The sequence below is a fragment of the Sinocyclocheilus anshuiensis genome, unplaced genomic scaffold (genome assembly GCF_001515605.1).
Source record: "Sinocyclocheilus anshuiensis isolate Anshui unplaced genomic scaffold, SAMN03320099.WGS_v1.1 scaffold323, whole genome shotgun sequence".
Lineage (NCBI taxonomy): Eukaryota > Metazoa > Chordata > Actinopteri > Cypriniformes > Cyprinidae > Sinocyclocheilus > Sinocyclocheilus anshuiensis.
The window spans coordinates 258,308-266,891 of NW_015548198.1; the positions used below are offsets into that span (position 1 = coordinate 258,308).

Here is an 8,584-nt window from a genome sequence, read left to right on the forward strand (position 1 = left end):
AAATGGCTATATTCCTGGTGTAAATGCCACCTGCTGGCAGAGAATGAATTTGCATTTTTCAATAAGCCCTTCTGCTCTTTGTTTAGACCAAAGCCGAAAACGACCCTTTTTACGCAGAAAACACAGTTGTAAATGTGAACTGGTGGATCGACAAGATAATGAAGTATAAAACTCTAAAGATATAGCCTACACTAATATATATTTTATGTTACTAAATGAATATAATTGTTTGATAATAATTGTTTAAATTAATATAATATAAAAAATGTTACTTTTGACTCCAAAAACTACCACCGACGTGAGCCTGATGAGAGCCGACGTGTGGAACACACCAAACAAACAAACTAGCCTGACAGACGCTCACCGACGGCTTGGTGCGTCCCAGGCTTTAGGATCATAAAATGTTCATCAAATCATGATAGGTCGTCCTACCTGCCTGTCAACCTATGCATTTGCATACCTCAAAGCAGCCAATAGTGAGAGTTTGAGGCATGGCTACTGTACCAGCAGAAACAGAGGCTGTTTAGCTGGTGTAGAAAAACAAAATCATTTGATGGAATGTTTGGGTTTCAGTAGATCCAACAAAGTTGTAGTTTTTTTTTTTTCAACACAAGCTAAACTTCAAGTTACATGTGTTTCTAACATGCTAGACCTTTTGTTGAAAGTAGCCTCCTAAAACCTGCTGCAACATGCCTTCACCTTTATAGACCCGTAAGAGCTGTATTTGCCATGTTTAAGTTAGGGGGGAGGTGTGACATTTCTAAAGGGCGTTTGAAAACATGCTTTATTTTTATAGTTCCACTAGGTGACACTAGTAGCATAGAAACTGTCAACCTTAGCTTTAATTGTACACAGATACATATTTTCTGGTGCCATTATACATTTTGCAGCTACTTAAAACTCTCTCCACACAAAGAACACCAACAGGGTCTCACATACGTGTGACTTTCCAGGTGTGAAGACTTTTTCTGTGTGACGGCAAAATAATTTTTTTATGACACTGATCACAATTAATCCGCCTTGCTCCAGACTGAATGCAAAGGTGGTTTTTTAAATTTCTTCTTTTTCTAAACCTCTCACACTCAGAACACTTTGAATTCTTTCTAGAATGAATTGGCAAATGCCGTTTCAAATCCCTTTTATATATGAAACTCTTCTCACACTGAAGACACATGAAAGGCCTCTCTCCGGTGTGAAGCCTCAGGTGAACCTCAAGGTTTACTTTTTGTGTAAAGCTCTTCCCACAGTGCTGGCAGGTGAATGGCTTCTCTCCGGTGTGACTTCTCAGGTGGGCATTAAGGTTTCCTTTATTTGTAAAACTCTGTCCACACTGTTGGCAGGTGAAGGGCTTTTCTCCAGTGTGAATTCTCATGTGGACATTAAGGTTTTGTTTTTGAGTGAAACTTTTCTTACACTGTTGGCAGGTGAAAGGCTTCTCTCCAGTGTGAATTCTCATGTGGACTTTAAGATTTCGTTTTTTACTGAAACTCTTTCCACATTGACGGCAGCTGAAGTAACTGTTAGATTCGGTCTTCTGAGCTGTTTTTGGTGAGGACTCCATTTCAGTCTTTGTGGACTTTTCCCCAGTAATGAAATCATGATGTTTCTCAAACCGACTTTTCTCTTCTGATTCATTTAGTACATCACTCTCCTCTTTCAACGTCATTAGGTCTAAAGAGAGAAACATATATTAATTAATACCACTTAATGGCATAAAGCAAGAGACATCAAAACCAGCATAAAGCCTTCTACACACTGCACGATTTTATCAATCCTATAAGATCATTACAAATCACAGTGTGCGACATGCATCACGCCAGAAACATATTAATCACTGCAATAATGATCAGATCCTAAAATATTGCCATGTGCCAATTGTTTATTTTTTTTGGCCAGGCAGTGTATAATTTGATAGTAAATGTTTTTTTTTTTTCCCCCAGAGAGGAAAATGTGTACATTATAAAACTTTTGCAAATGCTTTTAATCACTTAATTAGGAGCAAATCATAAAGTGTCATTTCATACACAGGGACTGATGAACAAACACTTAATAGTTTATTAGTCCAAAGTATTGAAAATCAAAATGTGTAAATAAAGCTCTGACAAGAAGTCTGTAGAGCTGGATATTTGAATAAGGATCAAATGACTAAGTTCAGCTTTGAGAATGAAAACCAACCTGTTTGTTCTTCAGTATCTTCTTGTTTCACTGTGATTGCGTCTTCAATCTTAACGTCTTCAGTCTCCTCTTTAATAAACGCCATCGTTATAACAGTAGCCTATGTGACGTGGATCTCAGCTGCTTCAGCAGGAGGTTTTTTTGTGTGCATTTGGACTCTCTGTCATGTTTAATATGAGAACAATTAACAGAAAGAAAAAAGGTAGCACTTTAGCATATTGGCTGTTTATTAGTACTTATAAAGCACATATTAATGTTTTATTCTGCGTGACCATATTTTAGATCCCTTAATCCAACCCATACCTAAACTTATCAACTACCTTACTATTAATGAGCAGCTAACTGGGAGTTTATTGAGGGAAAACTCTTAATTAATAGTGAATGTATGTCCCTTATTCTAAAGTGTTATCAAAATAAATGCAAATCAAATCTCTGGGTGTGTCTCAATCAGCTCCCTGGGTCAGTAGTCAACAGCTCAGTAAGAGAGTCAGTCAGAATGATAGTTAATGGCCTTAAACGAGCTGATTAAAAAAAGTAGCACAACAAATTAGTAAAAGAGCATAAATTATAGGCCTAGTTGGTATTTAATAATTTTCACATTACATTTAATTAACTACAGTTCCTAAAAACATTTGCTATTTGTTTGTAAAAGCTGTCATTATTCACGTTTGTTTGTTGTTCTCGTTGCATTTCCAGTGTTTTGACCCTGCAGTTCTCGTCAGCGTGTGGTGATTCGAGCGAGTGAATCATTTTTAAGCAATTGATTCAGTTGACTCGTATTTTTGAAGCTCCTTTTCTGTCATCATTAATGGTTAGAGGCCGAATTCGTGTTTACGTTTAACGGGTTCACAATACAGGGACCACAATGAGGCGCACATTTTCTGTTACTGTACTGTTTTACTCACAAAATAACGTTCATTAAGGTTAAACACTTTAAACGCTTAAAAACACAAACCTTTCTTCAGCCGAGTCACAACAGACGCAATAGCGCGACGCAGACATATGACGTCACATCGCCACACTAACAGTCCTAAAATAAAAGTCCTGTTCACACGCTTGGTTTAATATGGTTTATAGACGTGCATAGAAATGTACATACAGAAAACACATACAAATAATAAAACACATGTCAGCGGGTTTATTTAAAGGTTTCTTATTGGAGAAATTATTATTTCAATGAAATTTTTAGTTAAAAAAGTAAATAAATAAAAATAAAAGAATTTGATGGTCTGAGTAAATTAAAATCAAATTTCCATTTGTGGGTGAGCTTTCTTTTACATTTACATTTACATTTAGTCATTTTGCAGACGCTTTTATCCAAAGCGACTTACAATTTGGGGAAGTTTTTAGTTAAATTTGTTGTTGAAAATGCATTTAGGTTATAATATCTTAAATTTTACTTTAAGTAAACATAAAAAAAGACAGTCATTTGCCACAAATTTAAGTAACATTACTACCTACTTTTAAGTATAATTGAAAAATTATGTAGTTAAATTCTTTAAAATATTAAGTTTTCAGGACTTTTAATTTTGAGTTGTGGTTAATTAAATTGTATGTAAAAAGTATGTAACAGCAATAGTGATAGTTTGAATAAAATAAACCTTATTTGCATTTCATCAGAAAAATATATAAGTTTTCAAAGTTAAAAAAGAAAGAAGAGGTCCAGTCATTATGCAGTCATAGTCTGTCACTGATGTCCACGCTTGCGCATCTGTCCTAATGGCCCGTCTCATTGAGGACTTTGCTGGCCATGTCTGTGTTGTGGTCATTCCCGGGAGCAGGTCCACCATCTGGTCTTGAGACAGGCAAGATCCAGTAACCTCGGAATAAAAATGAAACAGTCTAATATTAGCGTAGAGGAAGTATCAAATACATCGGGTGTTATGGGAAGTGTGCCCGGTTGACTTAATTAATGCAGCCTAACAATCCTTTAACGGATTTGAATATTAGAAATGTGAGTGTGTTATGTGTAAGCCAGGTTAAACAGATGGGTCTTCGATGTAGATTTAAACTGACAAGTTTGTTAATGTTATTTGTATTATTATTATTTGTGTTATGTTCTATTTTATTTTGATATCTGAATGTTTGTGAGAAGAAAATGCCCTTTTCAAAAGCTATAAAATATCAGAAGCGGAAAAATCCTAACAATAATTTCTGCTGTAATTATGCGCGATGTCGGGGCAAAGAGAACAAACTATTTGACATTTTTAAAATATGAAAAATACAAATGGTCAAGAAACCAACTTAAAGGGTTAGTTTACCCAATATGTTTTGTCATCTACTCACCTTCAGGTTGTTCCAAACCTGCATAAGTTTCTTTCTTCTGTTGGACACAAAAGGACATATTTTAAAGAAGGCTGGTAACCAGGCAGTTGACAGTAGCCTTTGACCTCCATGTGGGGAAAAAAATACTATGGAAGGCAATGTCTACAGTCGAATCATCTGGTTACCAGCATTCTTCAAAATATTTAGTATTCAGCAGAAGAAAGACACTCATGCAGGTTTGGAACAAATTGAGGGTGATGAAAATTATTAAAAAAAAAAAAATTGTGGATGAACTAACTTTTTAACAACTAACATTATCCCAGTCATTACAACCTTTTGCAGAAAGACAGGTATTTTGGCATATACACATTAAAATAAAACTGGTCCGCCCTCTCTCTAATGGCTGCTATTACCTTCGGGTCAACATATGCAGTGTTGGGGAGTAGTAGCAACACTACTAAAGCAACTAAATTTTCAGTATGTGACGGTAGCTCAGCTACTTTAAAAACAGTGCAGCTTTTCCAGTAACTAACTACGTACACAAAACAAAGATTAAAATGTCTACATCGAAGACTTAAAGGGGTCATATGATGCGATTTCAATTTTTCCTTTCTCTTTGGAGTGTTACAAGCTCTTGGTGCATAAAGAAGATCTGTAAAGTTGCAAAGACTAAAGTCTCAAATCCAAAGAGATATTCTTTATAAAAGTTAAGAGTCAGCCACACCTACCTAAAATGGCTCGTTCTAACACGCCCCCACATGTCTACGTCGCTATCTGGGAAGATTTGCATAACGCCGTCCAAATGTTATTTCATTACACCAAATACACCAAATAATGTTCTTTTTAGCAGCATGATATGACCCCTTTAAAGCACATACAGAAGGTGAATAATAGCCTTTATAAACTGATTTTATCCTGCTTTATTGCACTCTATATCAAATGTCTATTATACAATGATGAACCATCATAAAATAATCTGTCCCCCCACAGTTTTGTAATGAACACTAATCGAACAGAATATAAAACCGCGATATAGTAGTGTAGTTATCATTTGGCAAAGGATGGTTGCGGTGGATTCCACGCAAAGCGCAGTGTTCACGCGCGCAGCTGATGATTGACGTCTCAGAGCGGCTCCATTCACAGTCAGTAAATACAGCATGTGCTGTGAGTTAGAGCCCTGCATTTCAGCCCGGGCTCGATGGGCCCCGATTTTTTTACGCCCCCTTGGGCTGGGCTTCGGGCCAATTTTCACGTCATAGTTCAGACGCGGGCCGGGCCGGGCCTCGGGCCTGTTTTAGCATTCTCCTTATTTTTATATTTTAGACATCCATGAATTAGTGATGAAAAAATTGCCGCGCTGGTGGAAACAACACTAGACCGTGCTACAGCGACTGTCTCTTACGGTGTTTAGTGTCCAGCATCAGCATGGACACAGGTCACAAAATCACTGCAGGCCAGTGAGCAACAGTTGACCCTGGATCTGCCAGAAATATGAGTGGCTTTCATGGAGTGCTGAAATGCCATGCTGTGTTTGAAGATATTTACAGTCCATGTAGCTCTTTACATTAGGGCACTTGATCTCAACCAGTCCAAATGGGGAGTGTGTGGATGGATCATAAATGGTGAGGCACCAAGCCAAGGGGCATTGTGGTGGATGATGAGGCCGCAGGGTGTGTAGTTGTCATTTTCATCCTGCAGTACTCCACTGCAGCCTCAATCTCCATGTCTGCACCTCTTTTCATTTCAGCAAGAGACGCTGCAGAACTGACTCCCCTGACAAAACACACCTCTCTGAAATGTGAAGAGGTGATCCTAGGCCTACGGAGCTGATGCCACTCCTGTTCTTCTGCTTGCTCTCTTGTGGCAGTCTCAATCTTACAGGCCATGTCCAGTGTGACCATCAAGCTCTTAAAGTGGAAGTGCTCCTCCTCAGTGCACACATGCACGCATTCTGTAGGATCAAGCCTGTACTCCCCAAGAGGCAGTGGTAGGGAAGGTGAACAATCTTGGTGCATGTTGACGGACCTCGTGGACAATATAGGCTGCTGGTAAGAGAGCATGCTCCCCCTTAGTGCCAAGCAAAACGCTGCCTCAACAAGGGTCTTCTCCTCACATATGCCCATAGTTGCTACTAAAGGTTTCTCTTTAATAGCAAAGTCTTTGAATGTATCTCCAGTGGGTCCCCAACCAAGCCCATGTAGAGTGTGGTTCTGTAAATGACAGTACACTCTAAAAAATGCTGGGTTAAATACAACCCAGCGCTGGGTGAAATATGGACAAACCCAGCAATTGGGTTGTTTTGACCCAGCGGTTGGGTTACTACCCAGAAGGTTGGGTTAAACATTTAACCCAACCGCTGGGTCAAAACAACTCAATTGCTGGGTTTGTCCCTATTTTACCCAGCACTGGGTTGTATTTAACCCAGCATTTTTTAGTGTAGTAGTGAAAATGTCAAGGGCTGCAACAGTAACGCACCAACAAGTAAATATGATAGAGAAACAGTTTTAGCACTTTGTTACGATAAGTGTACAGCAGGGGTATTCAACAATACCAGCAATACTATACCAACAATATAGTAATAACTTTTACCATATCGCCTATGACCCTGTAGATTGTATAACCATCCATGAACCATGCAGTAATTACAGTGACGGGAGCTAAAGGCAGTCACACACTACAAGATAATCTAAATTTTCCACTTCAGACAATCCTAGGTAAAGTCTTATCTTGATTACCTTGATTGTGCTACAGATTAATGAGATTTCCAATAAAATTTTCCTGTGGTGTGAGGTGTGTCAAGAGTGACTGAATCTGCTCAGATAAATATACAGTGCTGCTTGAAAGTTTGTGAACCCTTTAGAATGGTCTATATTTCTGCACAAATATAACCCCCCAAAAAATCATCAGATTTTCCTGCAAGTCCTGAAAGTTCACAAAGAGAACCCAATCAAACAAATGAGATGAAAATATATACTGTGTAATTTATTTATTCAGGAAAATGATCCAATATTACATATCTGTGAGCGGCAAAAGTATGTGAATCTCTAGGATTAGCTGTTAATTTGAAGGTGAAATTAGAGTCCATCTGTTCAGAGGTGTTTTTAATAAGTGAGATGACTATCAGGTGTCAGTGCATGCCCTGTTTTATTTAAAGAACAGGGATCTATCAAAGTCTGATCATGTTTGTGGAAGTGTGTCATGGCATGAACAATTGAGATCTCTGAGGACCTCAGAAAAAGAGTTGGTGTTCTTCATCAGGCTAGAAAAGGTTTCAAAACCATCTCTAAAGAGCTTGGACTCCACCAATCCACAGTCAGACAGATTGTGTACAAATGGAGGAAATTCAAGACCACTGTTACCCTCCCCAGGAGTGCTCCACCAACAAAGAACACTCTAAAAACAAGATGTGTAATAGTCCACTAGGTTTCAAAGGACTGCAGGCTAACTTCTAAGCAACTAAAAGCCTTTCTCACATTGGCTAATGTTAATGTTTATGAGCCCATCATGAGGAGAACACTGAACAACCATGGTGTGCATGGCAGAGTTTCAAGAAGAACATTGCTGCCCATCTGCAGTTTGCTAAAGACCATGTGGACAAGCCAGAGGAATACAGAGGAATAGAAAATTTTGGTTTAAACGAGCAGCGTTATGTTTGGAGAAAGAAAACACTGCATTCCAGCATAAGAACCTTATCCCATCTGTGAAATAGTATCATGGTAGTATCATGGTTTGGGCCTGTTTTGCTGCATCTGGTCCAGGATGGCTTGCCATCATTGATGGAACAATGAATTCTGAATTATACCAGCAAATTCTGAAGGAAAATGTCAGGACATCTGTCCGAGAACTGAGTCTCAAGAGAAAGTGGGTCATGCAGCAAGACATCGACCCCAAGCACACAAGTCGTTCTACCAAAGAATGGTTAAAGAAGAACAAAGTTAATGTTTTGGAATGACTGGGTCAAATTCCGGACCTTAATCCAATTGAAATTTTGTGGAAGGAACTGAAGAAAGTAGTTCATAGGAGGAAACCCACCAACACCAACAAGTGGTTCTGTACTGAGGAATGGTCTAAAACTCCTTCAAGATGTTGTGCAGGACTGATCAGCAGTTACAAGAAACATTACCTGCAGTTATTGTTGCAAACG

The 8,584-nt window shown here is 38.5% G+C and overlaps 1 long non-coding RNA gene across 1 annotated transcript; it reads right to left on the minus strand.

The window, feature by feature from the left end:
- Positions 1–1,436: 1,436 nt before the first annotated feature.
- LOC107653238 (uncharacterized) lies at positions 1,437–3,206 on the minus strand. The gene is made up of 3 exons (XR_001630200.1): positions 3,131–3,206; positions 2,176–2,335; positions 1,437–1,671 (listed from the first exon to the last, which is right to left on the minus strand). It is a non-coding gene; the product is annotated as an uncharacterized LOC107653238 (long non-coding RNA).
- Positions 3,207–8,584: the final 5,378 nt, after the last annotated feature.